This window comes from Ostrea edulis, chromosome 10 (assembly GCF_947568905.1).
Source record: "Ostrea edulis chromosome 10, xbOstEdul1.1, whole genome shotgun sequence".
NCBI classification, from domain to species: Eukaryota; Metazoa; Mollusca; class Bivalvia; order Ostreida; family Ostreidae; genus Ostrea; species Ostrea edulis.
The window spans coordinates 47533996-47546151 of NC_079173.1; the positions used below are offsets into that span (position 1 = coordinate 47533996).

General features: G+C 38.7%; 1 protein-coding gene across 2 annotated transcripts in view; it reads right to left on the reverse strand.

Moving 5' to 3' along the window:
* The window catches only part of LOC125666209 (uncharacterized), a 137313-nt gene that overhangs the window by 118254 nt on the left and 6903 nt on the right, over positions 1–12156 (reverse strand). For both annotated transcript variants that reach the window (XM_056151597.1, XM_056151598.1), the window contains exons 2-3: positions 8453–11203; positions 6220–6280 (exon numbers count right to left, since the gene is read on the reverse strand). The gene's annotated coding sequence lies outside the window, so the exon portion shown is untranslated. The remainder of the gene's footprint in view (positions 1–6219; positions 6281–8452; positions 11204–12156) is intronic.

The following is a 12156-nucleotide window of genomic DNA, read 5'->3' on the forward strand; positions in this document are numbered from 1 at the left end:
CCACAATACCCCTTAAAACATGACTAATCCATTGTAAACCACAATACCCCTTAAATTATGACTAATCCAGTGTAGCCCCGAAATACCCTTAAAACATGACTAAACCAGTGTACCCCAAAATACCCCTTAAAACAAGGCTAATCCAGTGTAGCCCCACAATACCCTTAAAACATGACTAATCCAGTGTAGTCCCACAATACCCGTTAAAACATAACTAACCCAGTGTAGTCCCACAATACCCCTTAAATCAAGGCTAATCCAGTGTAGCCCCACAATACCCCTTAAAACATGACTAATCCAGTGTAGCCCCACAAAATCCCTTAAAACATGACTAACCCAGTGTAGTCCCACAACACCCCTTATAACGTGACTAATCCAGTGTAGCCCCACAATACCATTAAAACATGACGAACCCAGTGTAGCCCCACAATACCCCTTAAAACAACGGTCACCCAGTGTAGCCCCAAAATACCCCTTAAAACATGACTAACCCAGTGTACCCCCACTATACCTCTTAAAACATGATTACCCCAGTGTAGTCCCGCAATACCCTTAAAACATGACTAACCCAGTGTACCCCATAAAATCCCTTAAAACAAGGGTAACCAAGTGTAGAACAACAATATCCGTTAAAACTTGGCTAACCCAGTGTAACTCCACAATACCCCTTAAAACATGACAAACCCAGTGTAGCCCCACAATACCCCTTAAAACATTATTAACCAAGTGTGCACCCACAATACCCCTTAAAACATTATTAATCCAGTGTAGCCCCACAATCCCCTATAGAAAATGACCAACCCAGTGTACCCCCACAATACCCCTTAAAACATGACTAACGTAGTATACCCCACAATACCCCTTAAAACATGACAAACCCGGTGTAGCCCCACAATACCCCTTAAAACATGACAAACCCAGTGTAGTCCAACAATACCCTTTAAAACATGGCCAACTCAGTGTAGCCCCACAATACCCATTAAAACATGACCAATCCAGTGTGTCCCCACAATACCCCTTCAAACAAGGGTAACCCAGTGTAGCCCCAAAATACCCTTTAAAACATGACTAACCCAGTGTACCCCCACACTACCCCTTAAAACATGATTAACCAAGTGTAGTTCTGCAATATCCTTAAAACATGACTAACGCAGTGTACCCCAAAATCCCTTAAAACAAGGGTAACCAAGTGTAGCCCAACAATATCCCTTAAAACTTGGCTAACCCAGTGTAACTCCACAATACCCCTTAAAACATGACAAACCCAGTGTAGCCCCACAATACCCCTTAAAACATTATTAACCAAGTGTGCACCCACAATACCCCTTAAAACATAACTAATCCAGTGTAGCCCGAAAATACCCCTTAAAACATGACTCACCCAGTGTAGCCCCAGAATACCCCTTAAAACATGAAAAACCCAATGTAGCCCCACATTACCCCTTAAAACATTACTATTCCAGTGTATCCCCACAATACCCCTTAAAACATGAAAAACCCAATGTACCCCACATTACCCCTTAAAACATTACTATTCCAGTGTAGCCCCACAATACCCCTTAAAACATGACTAACTCAGTGTACCCCCACAATACACCTAAAAACATGACTAATCCAGTGTAGCCCCGCAATACCCCTTAAAACATGACTAACCCAGTGTGCCCTCACAATACCCCATAAACCAACGGTAACCCAACCCAGTGTACCCCACAATACCCCTTAAAACATGACTAATTCAGTGTACCCCACAACAACCCTTAAAACATGACTAATCCAGTGTAGTCCCACCATATCCTTTAAAACATGGCCAACTCAGTGTAACTCCACAATACCCCTTAAAACATGACCAATCCAGTGTAGCCCCACAATAACCCATAGAAGATGACCAACCCAGTGTACCCCGAAAATACCCCTTAAAACATGACTAACCCAGTATAGCCCAACAATACCCCTTAAAACATGACTTATACAGTGTACCCCAACAATATCCCTTAAAACTTGGCTAACCCAGTGTAACCCCGCAATACCCCTTAAAGCATGACTAACCCAGTATAGCCCCACAATACCCCTTAAAACATGACTTATACAGTGTAGCCCCGCAATACCCCTTAAAACATTACAACCCCAGTGTACCCCCACAAAATCCCTTAAAACAAGGGTAACCAAGTGTACCCCAACAATATCCCTTAAAACTTGGCTAACCCAGTGTAACCCCACAATACCCCTTAAACCAAGAGTAAACCACTCTAGCCCCACAATACCCCTTAAAACATGACTAACCCAGTGTAGCCCTACAATACCCCTTAAAACATGACAAAGCCAGTGTAGCCCCACAATATCCCTTAAGACATGACTAACCCAGTGTGCCCTCACAATACCCCATAAACCAACGGTAACCCAGTGTACCCCACAATTCCCCTTAAAACATGACTAATCCAGTGTAGCCCCACAAGACCCCTTAAATCATGACTAACCCAGTGTAGTCCCACAATACCCCATAGAAGATGACCAACCCAGTGTACCCCCAAAATACCCTTAAAACATGACTAATCCAGTGTACCCCACAACAACCCTTAAAACATGACTAATCCAGTGTAGTCCCACCATATCCTTTAAAACATGGCCAACTCAGTGTAACTCCACAATACCCCTTAAAACATGACCAATCCAGTGTAGCCCCACAATAACCCATAGAAGATGACCAACCCAGTGTACCCCCAAAATACCCCTTAAAACATGACTAACCCAGTATAGCCCCACAATACCCCTTAAAACATGACTTATACAGTGTAGCCCCGCAATACCCCTTAAAACATGACTACCCCAGTGTACCCCCACAAAATCCCTTAAAACAAGGGTAACCAAGTGTACCCCAACAATATCCCTTAAAACTTGGCTAACCCAGTGTAACCCCACAATACCCCTTAAAGCATGACAAACCCAGTATAGCCCCACAATACCCCTTAAAACATGACTTATACAGTGTAGCCCCGCAATACCCCTTAAAACATGACAACCCCAGTGTACCCCCACAAAATCCCTTAAAACAAGGGTAACCAAGTGTACCCCAACAATATCCCTTAAAACTTGGCTAACCCAGTGTAACCCCACAATACCCCTTAAACCAAGAGTAAACCACTCTAGCCCCACAATACCCCTTAAAACATGACTAACCCAGTGTAGCCCTACAATACCCCTTAAAACATGACAAAGCCAGTGTAGCCCCACAATATCCCTTAAAACATGACTAACCCAGTGTGCCCTCACAATACCCCATAAACCAACGGTAACCCAGTGTACCCCACAATTCCCCTTAAAACATGACTAATCCAGTGTAGCCCCACAAGACCCCTTAAATCATGACTAACCCAGTGTAGTCCCACAATACCCCATAGAAGATGACCAACCCAGTGTACCCCCAAAATACCCTTAAAACATGACTAATCCAGTGTACCCCACAACACCCTTAAAACATGACTAATCCAGTGTAGTCCCACCATATCCTTTAAAACATGGCCAACTCAGTGTAACTCCACAACACCCGTTAAAACATGACCAATCCAGTGTAGCCCCACAATAACCCAAAGAAGATGACCAACCCAGTGTACCCCCAAAATACCCCTTAAAACATGACTAACCCAGTATAGCCCCACAATACCCCTTAAAACATGACTTATACAGTGTAGCCCCGCAATACCCCTTAAAACATTACAACCCCAGTGTACCCCCACAAAATCCCTTAAAACAAGGGTAACCAAGTGTACCCCAACAATATCCCTTAAAACTTGGCTAACCCAGTGTAACCCCACAATACCCCTTAAAACATGACAAACCCAGTGTAGCCCCATAATACCCCTTAAAACATGATTAACCCAGTGTACCCCCCACGATACCCCTTAAACCAAGAGTAAACCACTCTAGCTCCACAATACCCCTTAAAACATAACTAACCCAGTGTAGTCCCACCATGCCCTTTAAAACATGGTCAACTCAGTGTAGCCCCACAATACCCCTTAAAACATGACCAATCCAGTGTAGCCCCTCCTTACCCCATAGAAGATGACCAACCCAGTGTACCCCCAAAATACCCCTTAAAACATGATTAACCCAGTATAGCCCCACAATACCCCTTAAAACATGACCTATCCAGTGCAGCCCCGCAATACCCCTTAAAACATGACTAACCCCGTGTACCCCCACAAAATCCCTTAAAACAAGGGTAACCAAGTGTAGCCCAACAATATCCCTTAAAACTTGGCTAACCCAGTGTAACCCCAAAATACCCCTTAAAACATAACAAACCCAGTGTAGCCCCATAATACCCCCTAAAACATTACGAACCCAGTGTAGCTCCACATTACCCCTTAAAACATCGACTATTGTAGTGTAGTCCCAAAATACCGCTTAAAACATCACTAACCCAGTGTAGTCCAACAATACCCTTTAAAACATGGCCAACTCAGTGTAGCCCGACAACACCCCTTAAAAGATGACCAACCCAGTGAACCCCCACAATACCCCATAAAACATGACTAACCCAGTGTAACCCGACAATACCCCTTTAAAAGATGACTAATCCAGTGTAGCCCCACAATATCCCTTAAATATGACTAATCCAGTGTATCCCCAAAATACCCCTTAAAACATAACTAACCCACTGAACCCCCACAATACCCCATAAATCATGACTAACCCAGTGTAACCCCACAATACCCTTCAAAACATCACTAATCGGGTGTAGCCCCACAATACCCTTTAAAATATCACTAACCAAGTGCAGTCCCACAATACCCCTCAAAACATGACTAACTCAGTCTATTCCCACAATACCTCTTAAAACAAGACTAATCCAGTGTAGTCCCACAATACCCCTTAAAACATGACTAACCCAGTGTGACCTCACAATACCCCTCAAAACAAGCCTAACCCAGTGTAGCCCCACAATGGTTTAAACAGAATAAAATCTGCTTCATTTCATAGAGCCTTCATGTAAATTTCTACTTTTCTGGCCAAGTGGCTCTTGAAAACAAGGTTATTAAAGATTGTTCCCTTCCTACCTATACATTTTCATGTAAAACTTTGATCCCTATTGTGGCCCTATTCTTATCCCCTTTGGTTTGAATAAACTTGAATCTATACTATGTCATGGAGATTTCATGCAAATTTAAACTCTTATGGCCCAGTGGTTCTAAAAGGAATTTTTTTTAAAATGAACTTAACCTATCTTTGCCTTTTGTTAATTATCTCCCCTTTGAAATGGACATGGTCCTTAATGTATATTTCCTTCTTCCAAGGATGCTTTATGACAAGTTTAAATGAAATTGGCTTAGTAAAAAGAAGAAGTAAAAAATATTAAAATTTTAGGGCTGGATGGACAGGCAGCACGCAGATAGACAAATACCAGACAAAACGTGATCAGAAAAGATTAATGAGATATCAGCTCAGATGAGCTAAAATAACCTTCATTTTTGAAAATACATGAGGGTATGAACTGCAACACTTCACGTCAGCATATCCCATTCATAAAACACTGTATAATGCTTCATGAAGTATGCTGATGTGAAATATCGCAATTCATACCTTCGTGTAACTTCAAAAATGAAAATTATATCTTAAAGTGACTCGTCAGCTTAGAGCAATGGAACTGAAACAACAATGCACTAAGACTACCCTTGTACAACCATGTATGCTATTAGCAAATTTGACTCTGATTTTGAATAATGACCTTGAACTTAATCAGTTAAATCACTTTGACTTTTTAGTTTTTCAAGTATAAAATCTATATCTTGTAAAATTCAGAGGATCAGATCAAATTAAAGTTGGAGACAGACAGACCAGAATCCCAGGATAAAACTCTATGTAAGTGTGATAGGAACATTACCCCTTTATGTGTGATAGGAACATTACCACTTTATGTGTGATAGGAACATTACCACTTTATGTGTGATAGGAACATTACCACTTTATGTGTGATAGGAACATTACCACTTTATGTGTGATAGGAACATTACCACTTTATGTGTGATAGGAACATTACCACTTTATGTGTGATAGGAACGTTACCACTTTATGTGTGATAGGAACGTTACCACTTTATGTGTGATAGGAACATTACCACTTTATGTGTGATAGGAACATTACCACTTTATGTGTGATAGGAACGTTACCACTTTATGTGTGATAGGAACATTACCACTTTATGTGTGATAGGAACATTACCACTTTGACGTCGACTTCCTTTTCTCAGTTCTGCAGGACCTCATGAAAGTCCAGTATGAACCTGTCAAAAATCAAGAAATCACAATATCAACGTGGTGATAAATTATCATTCATCTTACTGAAACAGTTTCTTAGAAAAGACTATAACTACTGATATATCAATCCATTAAAGTTCAACATTTAGGTTACTGACCGATGGACAGAAACGGTCACCTGAGTATCGCACAGGAAATCCTTAAATGTCTGTTGCAAGTGTTGTACATTGATGGTTCAATGATTGCAATTTTCAATCTTGAGGAACAGAATGATTTCAAATATGTTGACTGATCATTAAATGTTATTATTACAAGTTGTCTCCCTGATGCAGATTAATAGGGAAGGACAGAAGATGGACATGTAGACAGACAGACATGGCGATTTTTATATAATTTTGTTTACAGGTGATATACACTAACAACTACAATATGTTTTCTATTTGCTCGGGTGTAGAGGAGAATATTTCTAAGAATTCTGTAAGTAATGATGGCTAATTGCTCTTTATAGGTAATCAAAGCTAGTTGCGCACTATTAGTAGTTAGGGCTAGTTGCTCGCTATAGGTAACTATAATGACTAGCTGCATGTTATATGTAATGATGGCTATTTGCTCGCTTTAGGTAATGATGTGTAATTGCTCGCTATATATAATTATGGTTTATTGCTCACTACAGGTAATGGTGGATAGTTACTTGTTAGGGGTAATTATGGCTAATTGCTTGCTGTAAGTCATGATTGCAAATTGCTCGCTAAAGGTATTGCTAGCTGATTGCTTGCTATAGGTAATGATGGCTATTTGCTCGCTATATGTAATTATGTCTTGTTACTCACTATTGGTAATTAACGGTTTGTTGCTCGCTATAGGTAAAGATGGATAGTTGCTTGCTCTATGTAATTGTGGCTTGTCGCTTGTTATAGGTAATTATAATGGCTAGTTGCTCGTTATAGGTAAAGATGGCTAGTTGCTCATTATAGGTAATGATGGCTAGTTGCTCGCTATAGGTAATGATGGATAGTTGTTCGTTATAGGTAATGATGGCTAGTTACTCGCTATAGGTAATGATGGCTAGTTGTTCGTTATAGGTAATGATGGCTAGTTACTCGCTATAGGTAATGATGGCTAGTTGTTCGTTATAGGTAATGATGGCTAGTTACTCGCTATAGGTAATGATGGCTAGTTGTTCGTTATAGGTAATGGTGGCTAGTTACTCGCTATAGGTAATGATGGCTAGTTGCTCGTTATAGGTAATGACGGCGGGTTGTTTGTTTTAGGTAATTACAATGGCTAGTTGTTTTCTTTAATTAATTATAACTAGTTGCTCGTTATGAGTAATTACATATGTATAGCTAACAGTTCGATAACGGTGATTAGGGCTAGTTGCTTGCAATAGGTATAGATATACTGATATAACTAAAAGTTATTATGCAAGCAGTTTGTCCTATTGAAGTTCAGGAGTAAGGATCTTTTTTAAAAAAATTGCGTTTTCAACAAGTTTTATTTTTCAGTAAGTGTTATCGCATTACACAAGTTTTAAATTATATCAACCATTTGACGGTTTCTGTCCAAAAGTAAAGAACACTAAGGTATTTTGATAGATGATTTACAGATCCCAAGGGTTATCAACTCACAGTTTAGGTAAAGGACTCATATTGCTTATAACATGTATATATCATAATCATGCTAAATAGTTTGACTCTTTCGTTTCTAAGAGTAAAGAGGAAGATTTTTGAAGATTTCATCAACTGCAATGGTTTTCTCCACACATTTCAGGCTTTATGGATATCATAATTATGCATTTAGTTTTTATCCCACATCTGTGGGAGTAGAGAAGATGATTTTTCATATATAGTCTCTTAAAAAATATTTGGCCCTATGTATCCATGAGGTCCCAGTAGTGGCAATTAAGGTCATACATTTTACAGTCAATTATTTATTTTCCTTTGATCCTAAAGATGTTCCACACCAAAAGTGGTAACATTTAGCAGTGTAGTTTTCAAGAAGAAGTTAAAATGTAAATTTGGTAATGGACGACACATGACGACGGACGATGATCAATGTTATTAGGTCACCTGAAAGACTCAGATGACCTAAAACTCTTGATTAAAAAAAACAAACTTCAGCTGGGCTTTTAGTTTGATTTGAGGATAAACCTACCCTAAACAATATCAGTTCCTATCTATCAATGTTACTATTGTTACCACCACATGTTTTCCATTTTATCTCTCCTTGTGATGCTGGTATATCTAGCTGTTATCTTGTGATGCTGATAAATCTAACTGCTATCACCTGTGGAAAAACTAAAGTATTGAATTCATCTATGCAGTGATATGGCAACTGTAGGATATTTAAAACAAGAGGTCCATGAGCCACATTGCTCACCCGAGTCACCTTAACCCATATTTAAAGATTTTCCAGTCTCAGAATTTAACCGATACACCGCGGCTATTCCAAATGAGGTTGTACCATGTCATGTGCAAATAAGATATCCCGAATTGTCTAGATGCCAAATTCCAAGAAACAAAGAAATGATTATGGTACGTGTGTGATAATGCACTTAAAATAAATATTTTCCCTTACAATCGTCAAAATCTATTTTGGGACCTGGATTGTGCTCCAGCGATTTTTTTCCTTATATAACTGGTACCGATAAACAGTACCATTCCCAATGCCAAAAACCATTGCTTTTTCCCAATTTTGAGACTAAAATTTCCCAATTCACTTGCCGAAAAATCGTAATTTACTTAGTCTGAAACGTTGTAGAAGTTAACTAAAATGTCCACTTCTGGTATTAAATCGAAAGTACAGATCATGGCAGTGCGGTTGTTTTGTAGAACTACAACAATTCTAAAACGAGCCTATGACGATTCCTTATATCTCACAACAGCAAATATTAGCGTAAAAAAGTTTGTAAAGACATGACTACTTCTTGTTTTGTTCTCTTTTTTCTTTTCTTTTAGTTGAAATCATTTGCCGATACATTGTTAGAAAATTCCCAATTTGTTCCATTTTGACGCTATTTTTCCCAACTGAATGGGTACCGGTACCAGTACCAGTGGGTAGAAAAAAATCGCTGTGCTCCCATTGATTTTAAAATATACGACATAAGTGTGTAAGTGGTTTGAAGATTATGACGTGTTCTAGACAAATTGTTCAGCGTATGATTCGAATGTCTTTAAATGTCGATGTTTTTTTTTTTTTTATCTGCATTGATGAATTTTATTGGGATCGATTTTTAAATTAAAATTTTCCCTAACAATATAACAAGAGTTGTCCTTTTTTCTTTATTTCGCAAATATTCAAATATTGCAAGAATGTTAAAAGAAAATAATATACATCTGACTTAGCAAATATAATTTGAGGTGAAGGTCAACAAATGACGTGTAAATGGTTCTACAGTTAAAATATTTTGATGGCACAAAGCCCGTTATTAAACCAAATGGTGTCAAACAAACAAAAAAATCAGAACAAGAAAAACGCAAGCTATATGAAAAAAAAGAAAAAAAAGAAAACGTGAATTCAAACCACAGTGGCTGAACAGAAAAGTATGGTTGAATTTTGAGGGGAGAGAAATGTGGTGCATTCCCTGCAAGGAGTTTTGGTCAGGTGTATGCCAAATGCTATAGGTTTATGCCGCATCAAAAAGAGATAAACCTACTATTTATGCCATTTAAAAAGTGAAATTCTCAGAATGATTCCCCCTACATATTCGAATGTAAAACTTTAATCCCTATTGTGGCTCCTACCTTAACCCACCCCAGCCCCTGGGAGATTTTGAATCAGTGCTATGTCAGAAAGCTTACATGTAAATGTAAATGGTCCAGTGTATATTTGTATGCAAAACTTTGGGCAGCTAGAAGAATAGAAGAAAAGTCTATTTTCACTGGTTACAGAAGAATAGAAGAAAAGTCTATTTTCACTGGTTACATCACTAAAAGAAATGTTTTGGAAACTTTTTTTGCTCAGTGGTTCTTTAGAAGATTTGCCCATTTTTTCCCCATGTAAATCGTTGTTCCCATATTGTGGCCCCACCCTACACCCCGGGGCCATGATTTTTACAAACTTCGATCTGCACTATGTCCGGAAACTTTCATGTAAACATAAACATATCTGGTATGGTGGTTCTTCAGAAGATCTTCAAAAATATCCGAATTATATTTGTATGTGAAACTTTTACCCCCTATTGTGGACCCATCCAACCCCTCGGAGCTATGATTTTAACAAATTTTAATCTGCACTATATCAGAAACCTTTGATGTAAATCTGTACTTTTCTGGCCAGTGCCTCTTCAGAAGACATTAAAAAATTTCCCTATATATTTGCATGTATTTTTTTTTCATCCCGTTTTGTGCACCATGCTATCCCTGGGGAGGGTGGGGGGAGGCACACATTTAACAAATTTTAATATGTCAATAAGCTTTCATATGAATTTTATTTCTTCAGGCCCAGTGGTTCTTGAGAAGATTTTAAAATTACCCATCATATTTTTGCATTTTTGAACGGGCACGGCCCTTCATTTTAAAAATTTAAATCCCCTTCACCCAAAGGTGCTCTGTGCCAAGTTTGGTTGAAATTTGCCCAGTGGTTCTGGAAAAGAATATGAAAATGAGGAAAGTTTATGATGAGGAGAATGCAAACAACGACGATGTACAATGGACACATTTTGATCAGAAAAACTTGTCATTGACTCAGGTGAGCTAAAATAGCAATGAAGAATTTAACATGTACATCTTTGGAGGAAGATGAATGAATTTACAGTAACATAGGGTTATCAGTAATAAAATTGAATGTCAAAGGGAACATATTGCTCAAGTTATGAATTCTGATGAGGTAATATCTTATCTGCAATCTCGATATGTATGAAGTGATAGAACAGCTGATACATTATACCACCATATAACAATGGCTTCCGGTCTTCCTTCTGTTATGTTAATTCATCCAAGTCTTCTCACCTGTAGGAAAGCAAGATATGCTATAGAGAGTTCTTCTGATACAGTTTGTGTAGAGATAATATAGAGAATTCTACTAATACATTTTGTGTAGAGATAATATAGAGAATTATTTTGATACATTTTGTAGAGAGATAATATAGAGAATTCTTTCGATACAGTTTGTGTAGAGATAATATAGAAAATTCTTCTGGTACATTTTGTGTAGAGATAATATAGAGAATTATTCTGATACATTTTGTAGAGAGATAATATAGAGAATTCTTTCGATAGTTTGTGTAGAGATCATATAGAGAATTCTTCCGATACGTTTTGTGTAGTGATAATATAGAAAACAAGAGGTACTGTGAGCAATGCTCACTAAGAATACCCCCCGCTTATCCCAATCTCCCAAAGGGTGTTGGTAATAGGTATAAAGTACCCCTTTTCTGAGTGTAAAAAACAAATGGAATGACAAACCGAACCATATTGCTACTTCGATGTCCAGTGCACGTAACCTTTGACCTTTTGACCCCAAAATCGATAGGGAACATCTTCATCCCATGGGTAGTCCATATGTATGATATGGTGACTGTAGATGGAAAGGATAACGCTTTAGAGCCCGGAAACCATATTGCTACTTCGATGTACAGTGCGGTGACCTTTGACCTTTTGACCCCAAAATCAATAGGGAACATCTTCATCCCATGGGTAGTCCATATATATGATATGGTGACTGTAGGTGGAAAGGATAATGCTTTAGAGCCCGGAAACCATATTGCTACTTAGATGTCCAGTGCGGTGACCTTTGACCTTTTGACCCCAAAATCGATAGGGAACATCTTCATCCCATGGGTAGTCCATATATATGATATGGTGACGGTAGGTGGAAAGGATAATGCTTTAGAGCCCGGAAACCATTGCATCTACAGACGGACGGACGGACAGACAGACGGACAACCCGATTCCAGTATACC